This window comes from Orbicella faveolata, unplaced genomic scaffold (assembly GCF_042242905.1).
Source record: "Orbicella faveolata isolate gen_17 unplaced genomic scaffold, um_ofav_v1 contig_1, whole genome shotgun sequence".
NCBI classification, from domain to species: Eukaryota; Metazoa; Cnidaria; class Anthozoa; order Scleractinia; family Merulinidae; genus Orbicella; species Orbicella faveolata.
In genome coordinates, this window is record NW_028301536.1 from 35,312,629 (window position 1) to 35,327,060 (window position 14,432).

The 14,432-nt window shown below is 39.8% G+C and overlaps 1 pseudogene across 2 annotated transcripts; it reads right to left on the reverse strand.

Annotated features, from left to right (window-relative positions):
- Positions 1 to 1,546: 1,546 nt before the first annotated feature.
- Positions 1,547 to 13,685, reverse strand: LOC149118882 (ketohexokinase pseudogene; annotated as a pseudogene). 2 transcript variants are annotated; one of them, XR_016205561.1, is made up of 3 exons: positions 13,613 to 13,685; positions 6,853 to 6,978; positions 1,547 to 2,722 (listed from the first exon to the last, which is right to left on the reverse strand). The product of XR_016205561.1 is annotated as a ketohexokinase pseudogene, transcript variant X1 (transcript). The 2 variants fall into 2 exon arrangements; XR_016205563.1 differs by lacking the exons at positions 6,853 to 6,978; positions 13,613 to 13,685 and adding an exon at positions 4,975 to 5,536.
- Positions 13,686 to 14,432: the final 747 nt, after the last annotated feature.

A 14,432-nucleotide genomic window follows, 5' to 3' on the forward strand; every position in this document is an offset into this window, starting at 1 on the left:
TATATTCCCGCTTGAATTCAAATATTTATCTTTTAACGCTGCTCCTAACCGCTATTCCGGCACCTATTGTTGTTACTGTACCAACCGACTGAAATATTGGTTGGTAAAGCAAAGAGTTCTCTCATGTTACTTGTTATCTATAAAATAACAAAAGCAGTGTTTGTTCACAGATATCTTCCCTTAATTTATTACTAAGTTGTCGTGAAAATAACGTAATGTTTTATTTCGTAAATAAAGCGAAGTAAATGGAACCAAACAAGACAAACACGGGCACGATTTTTGTGATGTGAAAAGATAATTTCCCTATCTCGTGATATTGCCGCTGATCGCTTTAAACTGAACAAATTCGGAAGTTTAAGAACACCGGATTTGCCAAGTTAAAATGTTTCGTGTTTGCTTTCACAAGAATCAGAATATCATGTTGTTATTTAGCATCATCCAAATCCACTCCGTAGAGTACGAAAAATGTGGAAGAAAAGGGGGTTTGAGAAAGTTCTGTTATTTTATTCTGACCTTGCGTCCTCACGAGATAAACGTGTCAGATTTTTCTGAACGTTGGCACATATAAAGGAAAAAGCAGGCTTGTAAGTCTCGATTTTCTTCTCTCAATTGTCAACCGACCTGTAATGCCAGCAGACGGTCGGTATTATACACAGTAGAACCCCGATTGTTCGAATCCCCAAGGGAGACAAGAATCGGTTTGAAAAATCGTGTACTTCAAGAAATCGAGGGTACAATTAGGGGAGAAACGGCTTTTGGTTGGAAGAGTCGGAAGTTCCGAAAAGGCGAGTATCCCAAAAATCGGTATTTCGCTGAACAGTGCTTCTGCTCGAGTGAGAGGGAAAAATATATATATATTTTCCAGCAATTTTTATATTGTTCCTCTTATTCTACTTTGAATGGATATTTTTAGGACAGGAAAAAATAAAGTGACAAGCAGTACATTGTCCTGGTCGATGGAATATTACAAATTATTCTTCTGCGCAAGGATATTTTCGATTTTTACCCATCGCGAGAGCCCTTATGCTAGCTTCGAATGACTGGATATCGCTTAGTAATGCAGCAAGGAGCCTAAAAGAGTGATAATTCTTAATAGCCCTTTTTACGATTAACGTTTCTCATTTGCATTACAATGTAATCTAGCGTGTGTGAGAGACAATTTCAGGCAATATTGTAGTTTCAGCCTGAAACTAGCTTGCATTCACGTACGTTGAATTACATTGTAATGCAAATGAGAAAAACTAACCGCGAAAATGTCCCTAGTTTAATCTCTTCTTTTGTTTGTTAAAAAAGAAAACAGAAGAAAAGAATACATTTGGGTTAAAAACGCATGCACACAGCACTAATTCTTGAAACTCCGATTTGGCTCAAGTTATTAATTCACATTTTCATACGCTCAGATTGTCCAATCAGAAGTCTAAGATGACTTTTCTTGGCTTCTGATTGGAGGTATAAGCGCAAGAAAGAATGACTGTGAATAAGTTTAAGTGGTCACATATTTGGCTCTTGCCACTAAAGTATTAAATGAGTCCGTTCAATGCCTTCCTTTCTGATTCAGGAAATTTTAATAATCGCATCGGAACGTTCATTCCTTTTCCAATTTCTTTATTTTTCTTTTCATAGTAACTTAAACACGGACGGGAGTGTGACACTTTTCCGATGTAAACATAACTCTCCAATAACTTAAACACGGACGGGAGTGTGACGCTTTTCCGATGTGAACTTCCCAATAACTTAAGCACGGGCGGGAGTGTGACAGATGTTAATAACAGATATTATGACGAGACAGCGCTTCAACAAGACCATCATTTCCGTTCATACCACACTTGAATCCTGCCAATCTACAGGCAAAGATCAAAGTGTCTTCTGTCGAGGACCCTTGGATGAGACTGTAAATGGCACCAGCAGTGAAAGTGTCACCGGCTCCAAGGGTGTCCACAACTTTCTCAGGGGGGTAGGCGTTGCTATGTTTTACTTCACCATCAGGACCTGCGCCATCCGCACCCTTTGCTCCCCAAGCACAAATTATTGTAGCACCAGACTTGATTTTACTTCGTAGAGACCTGACAGTCTCGTAAGGCGAGGAAAAGCCAAGGAACTGTGCGAAGTCCTTGCTCGTGAACACGACATCTGCTTTATCCAACAACTGCATAAGACTGTTTCTCGGTTTTTCTAATTCCACAGATACAACAATCCTGTCCTTGGGAGATTGAGCGGCGTTAAATTCTTCAATACTGTCTATCATTTTCACGATCTCGGCCTCGTTTCTTCTGCCTTCAAAGTGAATCCAGTCAAAGTCTGACAAGTTGACTTTTTCGAAAGCAGACACGGTAAGCTCTGGAAGGTTATTTCTTGAATGGACGACGGTTCGGCTGCCAGTCGCCAGGCTCAGGGTTACAAATGACGTGGGAGTTCCGCAGCCAGAATGCTGAACGCAGTTGTCGTAACGTACTCCCCGTTGAAACAGATGCTTACAGACAAAATCAGCCTCCAACCCACGGGACAAGGAACCCAGGAATTCACACTCCATTCCTAACTGAGTCAACACCGCGGCATTGGTACAGGCATTTCCTCCGGCCTGCCATCTCTGGGAAATGGCTCTGATGTCTTCATCTTCGTCCGGATAACGTTCACAGGTGTTGACAATATCAAGGGCAATAAGACCAACACATAAAATTCGTCGACGAGGCATGCTGGCTGTGCGGTTAATTGGTTGCAAAATCTGTGAAGAGAAAAAGGAGAAATTATTGCGAGTAAGTACTGCTGCATTCGTGTGGGACAAAGGTCCCAACGTTATAAGGCACGTACGTCCTGGCCTATAGTTACACTCAACAACCAGCAAAAAGGCTCTCCAATGTTAGGCGATTAAATAAAGGTGTGAAGAAAATTCATAGATGGAAGAGATAAATGGAAAACCGAGAAAGCAGCATTATATTCCAAGTGGAATGTATAAGCGGCGCGCAGACGTTTGTGCGCTGCAGATACAAAACGCTAGCTTTCATATGCGTTAAATTTGAGAGTCATCTTTTGCTTCCTGCCAGGTTCACTGGGCCCCGTAAAACCCACGCAACATTTTAACGCAACCTATTGCACCATACTGGGAACGACAAAAAAGTATTCAGGATATTCTTCCCTAGTATCATTTGATAAATATCCTGTTATTAGCAACTTTTAGAACGCAGTAGTTTCGGATCACTTTGACTTTAGAACCACCCCCCCCCCCCCCGAAAAAAAAAGAGACGGTTACTATGCGGTATACATTTTTTCCTTGCCTCTGGCCCTAGAGGTTTTAATTTGGAACCGAGGTATCTTCCTTTGAGACCTTTTGGGAAGCAATGGGAATAGTTAACAAAGTGCTAAAGAGTATTTTTTTTTCTGTCAACAATGCTGGGTGTGGAGAGGGTGAATATATAATATTATTGTTCATGCAGAATTCTCAGAATAACATTGCGTTGACAGAAGTGACAAAAGTATATTGTTGCGTGGAATTAGACATGAGCGTGTGGAAACAGAAGCCCGAATCCAGGCTAAGCCAGCGACCTTAAACCCAGGGAGGCTCCGTCAAGGCTAGGCTGGGCACATGGCCCAATGACTGGCCTATCTGCTGGTGGCTTGGTGGGGGCCAGCTGTCAAAAGCAGGAGGGAGGGGAGGGTGTCTTTTACTGACACCCCCAACTAGCTAGATCTTGAGTTTTCAGTGTTAAATAAGCTTGATGTTGACTGTGTTTCTGGGTATTTTACTCAGTTGTTTGACCTTGTTTGAGGCTTCTGTGTTGACGTGGCACCCTGCTGGAGTGGTCCATGCTACGTGCATGCGTGATTGGCCAATCTCCTAGCCAGGGGGGTGGTCTGAGGACTTCTGGCCGCTGGGACTGTCTTTGAGTCAACGCGGGCATGTTTTTGCGAATTCGTTAGATATATTTGCAGGCTATTAGAACTAAATCGCTTTCTTTTCTGTCAGATACAATTTCTGCCTGGGCTAGTTAGTCTAATTTCTGTAACTAATAAGTGGGAATAGCCAATAGCTAGCTTTTACTTCCAACTGCTTATTATTTCAAAAAAAAGTGCATTTATGTGAACGCAAATAAGATTCAGCTCGAGAGAAATAATAATAACTGAAACGCACCCCCAATCCACCCTAACATATATGTTTAAAAGCCTCCGATTAAAAGCTATCGTGCTATAGCTCGAGCCTGTCTAGATTTAAGTGCTTATCCGGCAATCAGTTGGTACGTTCTGATTTAGATTGGAAACGGCGTATTATAATAAGCTCCAAAGTCATCCCGAACTTTTTGAGAGTGTGTTTTCACAAGTCTTTTCACATGTCCGAACTCTTCCAATGGAACTGAATTTCCGATTGAAAAGGCGTTTTAAGTCTCCTTTTCAGGCTTAGTCTGTCTACAGACGTCTACTTTTTTGCTACGAGTTATTTTCTTTTAGAGGGCGAGAGGGTTGCGGCTAATACTACTTTTACCTTTGATCACGACGAACTCAAGACGAAATAGTCTCTGAACAGACTACTTTTTGATGAAAATATCAAGGTTGTCCATCGAGAGTATGAGGCGACCAAATGCATAAGCTTGTAAACGCAAATCATGCTCAAATGGATTTCGATTGGTGTTGAATCGATGGCATAAAGCAACAGGCATTCACAGGCGACCAAATTGGCACTTCGAAAGCGAGGCTTAGGAGTTAAATTAGCTTATCTGTATAAACACAATTGAGGCTATTTTCCTTCGTAAATACTCTGCGAAGAATTTACTTCCTCGCTGATATTATTTAGTATCACTGACGACCACAAAACTACTCATCAATGGCTTTCTGTTCTTTAAGAAGTCGTCATTAGTCGTCATTGTCGAAAGCAGGCCGGCGCTAACTCTACCTAGCGACATGCTTCAAAACTGAAAACGACATGCAGTTTACTTATTAAAATTTTCGACACTATGCGGCCTGAAGCTTCTAAATTTTACATACCCGAGATATGCTTGAACCTCGGTGCTGCTCAAACACTCTTGTCTTCAAAATCAGTCACTCAAAACAGAATGGGGAACATTGACAGCTTCGTAATGACGGCTTCATATCTATCTTACCCCCTAAGGAGAACAAATGTTCTCAGCTTCTTCTCCCTGTTTTCGAAGCGGCCAGTCAACGGCTAGAGGTGAGAGGAGAATTTTTTCGTTAAAGAAATTTTTAAGACGTAGAGGAGAGGGGAAATGAGACTACATAAAAATGGTACAATTAATTTCGTATCGTTGACGACGGTAATGATTTTGACAAGCACGCGACAGGGTGACGGTGGACTCCAAAATATATCTATGAACATTGGTAATGGTAATTAACTTTTAACTACTTTCTCGTAAAATGTCTTGGAATATCATAGGTATTAATTCATGTAATTTTAAGCAAATGATATCAGCTACATTAGAAGGAACGTTATTGTTGCAAATGACTTTCCGCGCCGGTTAAGGACGTTCACGCAAAAATTTTCCAGTCGATAGATTTCTTTAAAATTTTTACTGCAGTCAGATAACGAGTTAATTGTGTCAGAAATGAAAAAAAAAAATATTGGGGGTCGTCGACTTCTTTTCAGAGAATAAGCGTGTGGAAAGCTACTCTGATTTTGGAAAATTTGTGCACCTAATTCAGCATGGTCTACAAGCGTTTATAGTTAAAAATATCGAAGGTGAGTCAACGGAGGCAAACGATCTTAGTCATTTGGAAAAACAGAAAAACGATCTCTGGTTAAAAATTTGTTTAAAACGAGCTTTCGACTACCAGTCTGTGGTCTTTAACGAGTAATAGATAGAAAGCGCGAACGTTGAAATATATACTAAGAAAAGTGTGAAAAAACAAAATTATAATAAAAACAATAGAAATGCTTGTGTGCGAGTAAAAATGCTAATGTGAGGTTCAAAATAAAACTGAATATTTTCTTGGTAATTGTTTCGCATTATTGTCAGCATGGTTCGTAATTGCTGTGTGCCAGGATTCCAAAGTTTTTCTAACACGGAAATTTCCCTTGTCAATCACGCGTGCATTGTCAAAGTCGATGGAATGGTCGTTCAACGAGGCATGTGAAGCAATATTAGAACCTTTTTTGAAGGTTTTTGTGTTTCTAATATGTTCTTTCTTCCTTGTTTGTAAACATCTACCAGTCTCACCGATATAACTCCACGGGCAATCGGCGCATGGGATCTTGTAAACGACATTTGTTTGTAGTTCCGCGGGTGGTCTTGATTTCGGAGAAAAAAACTCTTGTTGTAATGTCTTAAGGGGTCTGCTTGTAGTTTGTATTCCATTGTTTCTTAGAAGTCTTGAGAGAGGTTCAGTTAGGCCTTTGATGTAAGGTAAAACTGCGAAGCCAACGTGTAAGTCAGGAGGATCAGCCTATCCAAAGAACATTCCTACCAATTCTTCTGAAGATGGTGTGATTGCCGGGGGTGGTTTCTTCTTCAAGATGTTAGTCATATTTTGTAGAAGTGGGTCTGTTGCGTAAATAATTCCAAATGTTGCCAACGTTTTCAGAAAACTTAACACTTCAAGAGGCATTTGAAACCGCAGCACAGATAAACGCAGAGCTAAAAAGAACGGAATTCGGTGGTGCATTTTGAAAAAAATTCGAACTTCTAATCGATAGATTTTCTTCAGTTTTTCGCAAAACGTAGAAAATCAGTAGAGAAAATGATTCATCAAAAGAAAAATAGGGGTCACCGAACGTCCAAGATCGTTAAATCCAGGCAAAGCTATAGTAATGGCCATCTACCCTATCATTGTTCATTTTCAGTTCTATATTATTATTACCTAGCTCAGTAGCTCTACGTTTTGTAATTTTTCGTTGCCAAAGTTACTTACTGCGTATTTTTCTTCCAATAGTTTTCCTTCGAAGTCAGCTGAAGCTTTGTCAGGTCTCTGGTTGGGAATTGGATGTGGTTCGTGGCTTTCTAAGAGGTTGTTATTATCCAAAATAAATATCAACAACTGAAAATAAACAAAAAATGACATTAAAACATTTAAAACTTAACCCATTTGAAATGTAAAATACATGTACTTTGAAGAAGGAATCCGCACGGGTATTCTTCCTGACCTTGTTAAAGCGTTTCAACAGTTCGACTGAGCAAATTTCTTTAGACTAAAACATTCTAAAAAATCATTTTAAAAAACCCTCATTCATGTTCACATGAGCTATTCTTACAACTTAAAGGATACATACAACTGTGACATGTACTTTTAGGTTGAAACCCTATCAAATATTTCGTTCATTCTTACTGTATTTATCCATAATTATTACCGAGGCGACAACACATAGTACTGGGAACAAAAACTATATGTATTCAACTGGACATTCCCTCCTCGCTCTCTCGTTCGGTCGTTTGGTCGTGAACCATTTTAATTAATTACTCTGACCAGTGCATAGGATTGATGCAAATTTGTTGCAGGAGACTGTTTCTTTGTTATCCCTGTAATCCCTTGGTGAAAATATTTTTGATACATAAAATTTATTTTCGATAATCAACGTCTTCATAGTACTCGAATAGTGTAATTGATACAACCGGCGAAATTCAGAGCGCTTGACCCAGAGAGGACGAAGACTAGAGGCAGACAACTCAACATTATCATACACTCCTAAAAAAAGGAAAATCCTCTAAGCCACTGTCCGCAGAATTCGTCTGTGCGCCCCAAAGGCTCCCAGCTTGCACACCTGTATGGTTTGCTGAAGACCCGCCACCAGTGTGTAGGGTTTAGTCGAAAGACTCGCGCAATTGTTTTTCACTGGTTTCTGTCAGCGGCAAGATCCATCTTGAGCTTAAAGGGGTTAGAACAGGGTATTGGTTAGTCAATAGCCCTAAACACCCAAACTATTTCAGGGTTTCAAAGCGCTCTCCAAATTGTCCTTCATCTCTCCTGTCTTACAATTAAACATAACTGACCAGGCTGGAGGCTAACTCGAAAACCTAACGGTTTATTTGGCCTTCAGTCTCATGATTCAAACAAAATCATAACAGTTACTTCACCTAAAACGTGCTGCCTATATCAAATTAACTGAAAATGTTGTAATATTTACATTTATATTGAGAAATTAAAGTTGTTGTTGTTGTTGTTGTCCAAATTGCCAAGATGGCCCAAGTCACTGAACCCAACAGCGATCCACACCAACTCCATTAGGCCACTCATGATAGACTCCATTACTTGCTGGAAATGGCTGGACCTACCACCAATCCAGATAAGCCAGATGAGCATTTTAATAAACGTAAAATTGTGACATACTGCCCGGGCTCTTCATTTAACAACACTTCTCGGCATGCCAAGGACAAATCTAGTTTTAAAGACTTCTCACCATTCATTTAGCGGCGAAAAGAGCTCTTCCTCCGGTGGAATGGGATACTCAAGTACGTCCAAAGTAGCCTTAATATTGACCTCGTGATCACTAAAGATCATCTGGCCTTAAAACTGGAAAAATAGGCGTAGCCCAACAGAAAACTCAGTCTACCTTGTCCTCGTTCTTCCCAGTCTCTTGGGCTCTTCTTCAATCTTCTGTCTCAGAGCAAAAGGAACTGGCCTGCGGGGTGGCTTTTGCTTTCAGCTTGAGATATGCGGTCACTCCTTAGATCGTACCCAAGGCTCCATCAAACAGTTTGCATGCTAAGAAACTATTGTAGGAATGGTTCCTGAGAAATCTGTTTTATCTGCTTACAACCCAACCTGACAACGGCCAACCAGTTTCGCCCCACAAGTGCTGGACCATCACCTCCAGTAACAATAAATGGAAAGCGGGCTTCTTGAAAGGTATAAAATATACACATACGAGAGCCTCTCCAGCAACTGAAACGTGATGGCCTGAATAAATGCGCAACTTCACGCCAGCTTGCATCTGAAGGATTTTCTGCCAGTACAACAATCCATACAGTCTTCGCTATGTTCGTCACCGAAACACCAGTATCCAGCTCCATATCCACTGACCTTCCATCAATTAGCGCGGGCTCGCACGATCAACATGTACATCTCCTCTGAGAATCAACAATGGAAAGCATTGGCCAAACTGTTTCATCCACAGTTTCGTCTCGTCAACGTCATGGAAGCAACCGGGTTTATTCCTCTTTTTATTAAGATCTCTTCCTTGGGTTTTGGTTTCTGTCAGGCATGCTTTTCCGAGCACTTTATATAACAATAACTAAGATACTACGCGCGCTCTGATTGGTCAATGTTCTATTGTACTGGTAGACTCAAAGAAAAGTGGTTACGTCACCGGTTCCGTAATGGCCGAAGAGAGCGGCGAAAAATTCCCCACCTTCGACCTTATGTCGGCGTTTGGTCTGAAAAGGTCAGAAAGCGAAAATCAAAATCAAAATAAATCACAATCTAAGCAAACGAATAAAAACAGCAGTGCAGAGGAAGAGGTGTCCTACAAGAAGAGACGATTTGCCGAGGTCGAAAGCGAAGATCTTGACAGCTCTACGCGCGAATTAGAGAACTCAGAACACTACGGATAACAAATGTAATGAACAGCTTCCAACAACCGTTTTACGTTTAAGCTTAAGCTTAAACACAGAGCGATTCTATAAAAGGCAAGGACATGCCACCTTTGAAGCACTTTGTTGGCTTTTTTGTGGAATGGCGGATAGCCGAAATACGGTCTCATTAGAGAAGTCGTGGAGAAAGAGTGTTTTTTCTTTAAAACAACGGAGTCATTTACTTAGAATAATATAAGGTAAATAGTAAAAATATAGTGAAAATAAAACTCATATTAACACGTTAGAAGATGCCTTTGGAAGGACAAAAACGATGAATTATCCTTGTCACTTCACGGAACATTCAAATTTCGCCGCTAACTAAAATAACAAAGCTGATGCCAGCGATCAACGAGCTATCTGTTTCCATTTACCTCAGCATGCCGACAACGACAACAAATCTCTCACAGGTGATTTTGGTTAGCCTGTGAACACAGACGGATATTAGTGGGATATTTAAAATTATTCAGATTTATGAAGGTAATGATGGTGCAAACAAAATGCAAATTGAACAGTACTGAGGTATTCCTCAAACTGTTTTATATGAAAGTATATTCAGAGCAAAGAAATTGGAAACAAAAAGTACTACGAAGAAACAAGAGAACTTGAAAAATGGCAAAGTGAGATGTCGCTTGGATATTGAAGTTAGAAAGGAGACAGAAGACTCATGGCTTACTTCAATGAAAACAAAAATTGCGTTCGTAAAAGGTCGACTGAATATTAGCAGCAACAATACAATAGCAGCTAATAGGGACTTTAAGATATGGTACGGCTAGGCTGTTGTACGGCGGCAGATAGTAAAGATCGCTTCCGGTGACGTCATGACGCGGGTACCAGTACTGCTTTCCCGCCGTAGCCTTGCTTTCTACTACAGGAAAGTGCCTGGTTTCACGTACTCTTCACTAAGTGAGTATAAGCCTGCTGTTTACTTCTCATTTTAACGCTCTTTTCACTGTTTGAACAGCCTAGTTTGAAGATAAAGTTCTCAATCATAAAAATCAGTTCTAAGATCTCTGTTTCTTTGTCATTTGTACAGAAATTTTGAAGATTTTAACACCTACCGCGAGATGATCAATTCAGTCATATTAGTATCGGGCCGAACAGCTGTAGATAACAAAAGCTTCGTATGCCCTAATCTGAGCTATAATTGTTTATTACTGTTCAAAATGTATTTTATTATAATCGAAAGTTTTGTATTGTAGGGCTTATCACGCAATCGTTGTACGAACAACCTGTCCGTGATGAAATCAAGCTTTTTTATATCAGAATTTATATTTTGTTTTGTGGTTGGAATTACAGGCGGTTCTATCAAGTTCTAAAAGGCAAATCTGAGTTCTGAGAGATGTAAGACAATAATAATAATAATAATAGTAATAATAATAATAATAATAATAATAATAATAATAATCACTTTATTTAAGTGTCGATTTATTTAGCACTAATGTGCTAATTGGGGACACTGTAAATAAATAAACAAATATTTCAAATGGATAAAGGAGAAGGAAATCATTGTCGTTCATCAAGCATATTTCTTATGAAATTAGAACAATCTCTGGTTTCCTTGAAAGTAGTCATTTTTATCAAGACACGTAGAGACTGCACATACCGTTGCCGTACAACAAAATCTTAATCATTTTAGTTTGGCGGGTAAAACATCGTTATCAGCCTAGTTCCTCACGGCCAAAGTACCGTAGTAACACCTCGCCGTAGCGTATCTCAAAGTCCCTATAATGTTCACCTCATGGAACCTCTTTTAGATAACTGGCCGAGGAATAACCATATTACCGTAGATATTATATATTACCTTCGCAGTCTGTTTGTATCTGGGGTTTTTTTTTACGAGTTTTAGTTTCCAAACTTATTTCGCAACCGCGCTAATCCTCGAAGGAGTAAAGACACTCTGGCATCAGAAGAACTAGACACGGCATTTATTAATTTGAGTGAGCAGTTCGAATTCATACGATAGGCTGTCGCAAGTAGAGGAACAAAATTTATGAAGTTGAAATTTAAAAAGTCAATTTTCTTTGCAAACTCTTCTCCTGAAGCTATCGTTCATTTAGTTCAAAAGGCATTGTTTAATTACTTGTAAAATAAAACAGAAAATTAAACCCGATCGCTATGCAGAATTTTGTGGCAACGCGCTAAAATTAGACCTGAGGGAATAAGCCAATCAAATGGGAGCATTCGTCGTCTGTTGGGATTTGTGATTGGCAGGCTGAACACCCCAGCCTCGTTATATAGGATCGCTCCGTGGTTAATTAAGCTCAATGCGTGCATGCGTAATAAAGCTTGTTGTTGTTGCATAACACGATGAACGAATATGGTTTCCTGTTTGATGTTATAGTTTTCACTCAGCAAAATACAGACATGGAAAAAAGGACTTCATAGCCTTCAACAGAAGCAAATAAATTCTGAATAAATTTTGTAATTAGCCTTTATTCCATTTGCAAAACTTTTGAAAGTTATCGTTGAATCACTTTGCCAAGCGTATGAAGTTTGTACTACTTACAAAATTTTCGGACAGTCTTCTATTTTCCTGATGACTGATGCCGGGTACGAATTTCTGCATTTCCCCGTTACAGTATTTTTTAATGCATAAATATACTTTATGCCTTTCACCTATAGCCTTTTCTTTTCTTTTTTTAAAACTATTAGAGCGCTAAATGTCTTCGTCACTTTGCTCTGCATATTTTGTGACGGGCGCTGAGTCTGTGCTTTTATTCTTTCAGTCGACGTGATTGACTTGTCGCGTCTTCTCATGATTTTGATGAGAGTAAGCAACACTATTTTCTTTTACAAACGTTTTCATAAAAGCAATAGAACACTTTCTCGTGATTTACAAGCTTTTCTCGCGTTCTCCCAGCATCCCGCGTGGTTTATTGCGGCGGTAAACCGACAGAAAGAGTGGTCTATTGCTTAAGTGACCAAGCTCCTGGAATTCGCGACAAGTCATCCTGCCTTCCGATGAAAACAATTTTGGGGCGACCTGCTTGTTAACAAGGTTCTTTATAATCGGCAATGCGAAACATAATTAAAGGTAAATAAAACAAGCAATGCCCCTCGCACTAAGGACAAAAGAGGTGCAGGTCAACAGACAGGTCAACTGACAATTTTCGGGAGAATACTTTGTTTTTCCGCACCTGAAAATATCAGGGAAAGTTCGTTCTACTTGTTTTGACGTCTTTGAGGTTACCATGAAATCCGGCGGCCGCGGCATCCTTTTTTTTAAACTCTCCGCCGCGTTTGTAATGTCAAAGACGCTTTCGCCAGAAATTTGCATTTTAATGGTTCGTAATCCACAAAAGACAAAAACAGAACAAAGCGATCACGACTGGCTTTCTCGCGTTATCTTTGAAACCAGATTTACAAATTTGTAGCTTGGCAAAGTGCTACAACTGCCTAATTCCGACTCTTGTTATTCGGCTTTGCGAAATTTGAATACCGGTATTTGTGCGATATAATAAGTATGCTTGCTGTACGCTCCTCCATATGAATGCTGTTTACTTCGCAGAACATTTTGAGTCGCTTCACATAATATTTCCAGTCGCTTCCTGGCCTAAACTCATTGATACTCGCTAAACAAGATGGAATTTGGCTGCACTGACTCTTCCGGCGTATCCGGCACACAACTGTTAATTGTTGTGTTCTGAACTCGGAGCTATTCAGTAAGAGAATCGAACTTTTTTACACAACGAACTCACGTACTGCCGAAATTTACCAGAGCGCACGCACACTTTTAACCAAAACGTGCTGCGACTTACGTAATCTCCCTACAGACCGACTCACAAGACTGGGTTTTCATTTAAAGGGAACCGCTTGAAGTAGTTCGAATTTCGACTAATTTTCTTCCGCGCCTCGTCCATGCGAAAATAAATATTGCGCTTGGCTTTGTTCGAAGGCAAGCGCGTTGCTTTAGACGATTCTTTACATGAGAGTAAACATTCAGACACTAAACATATTCATGCTTACACAAGATTTCACTTCTAAGATTTTCTCTGTAGGCCGCTTTCTATCGAGCGTTTAAGTGTATACGTGAGGAAAAAAATATTGAAGAGAGCATAGGATGTATTGTAAGCAAAAACGTACGTTGTTTGAACTATACTTACGTTTCAACCAAATTATGACACGACCAAATCTCCGCAGCAAGGACTCGAGGAACCTTTGTGGTCGCCATGTTGAAGGCTTGGGCGCCAAGCACGACGTCACTACTCAAGTTGTCTGTAAATGAATTTTCATTGGATGAAGTCTAACTGATTCTTATTCTGTACAAAAGACCTAAGACCTATGAAGACTTATGAGCAAAGAACTAACACCTAAGACCACTTTCCAATCTCAGGACCTAAGGTCGTGTTCTATTGGAAATTGGGATCAATCGTTTCAACCCCAGGTTACTCCTTAGGTTAGGAATAGTTCGAACGCTAGCGACAATAGGGCTTTCCACAAGTTGCTCAAGATTTCCCAACAAGTTGCACGCAGTTTCTCAAAAAGTTGCTCAAAAGTTGCCTTTGTGACGAAAGTTGCTCCAAAAGTACAACAAAAGTAAGATTTCTATTCATTTTTGTACAATTTTGCGGCGTAACCAGCGTTGCTAAATAAGCTTTGTTCTCAATTAAAACCAAAAAATGTATGAGTAAAGACTACGCGTCAATAATAATATTAATCCTGTAAAAATTCTTCCCCCGAGACACTCGAGTGAGGAGTCAGTCGAGTGTGAATCTTCGTTTGCCATTTTGATTTAAAAAAAAACAAAACAAAAAACCGCTGATCGGCTTCATGCATCGCGCACCCATGATCTACCCCAGGGGAAATTAAAGAATTAATAAATTGTCTTTTGAAACATTATGAAATATGGAAGCAAGGCCAATTTAAGCACTAAATTATGAAATATGATCGCAAGGCCAATTTAAGCACTAAAAGCTGCTCTGA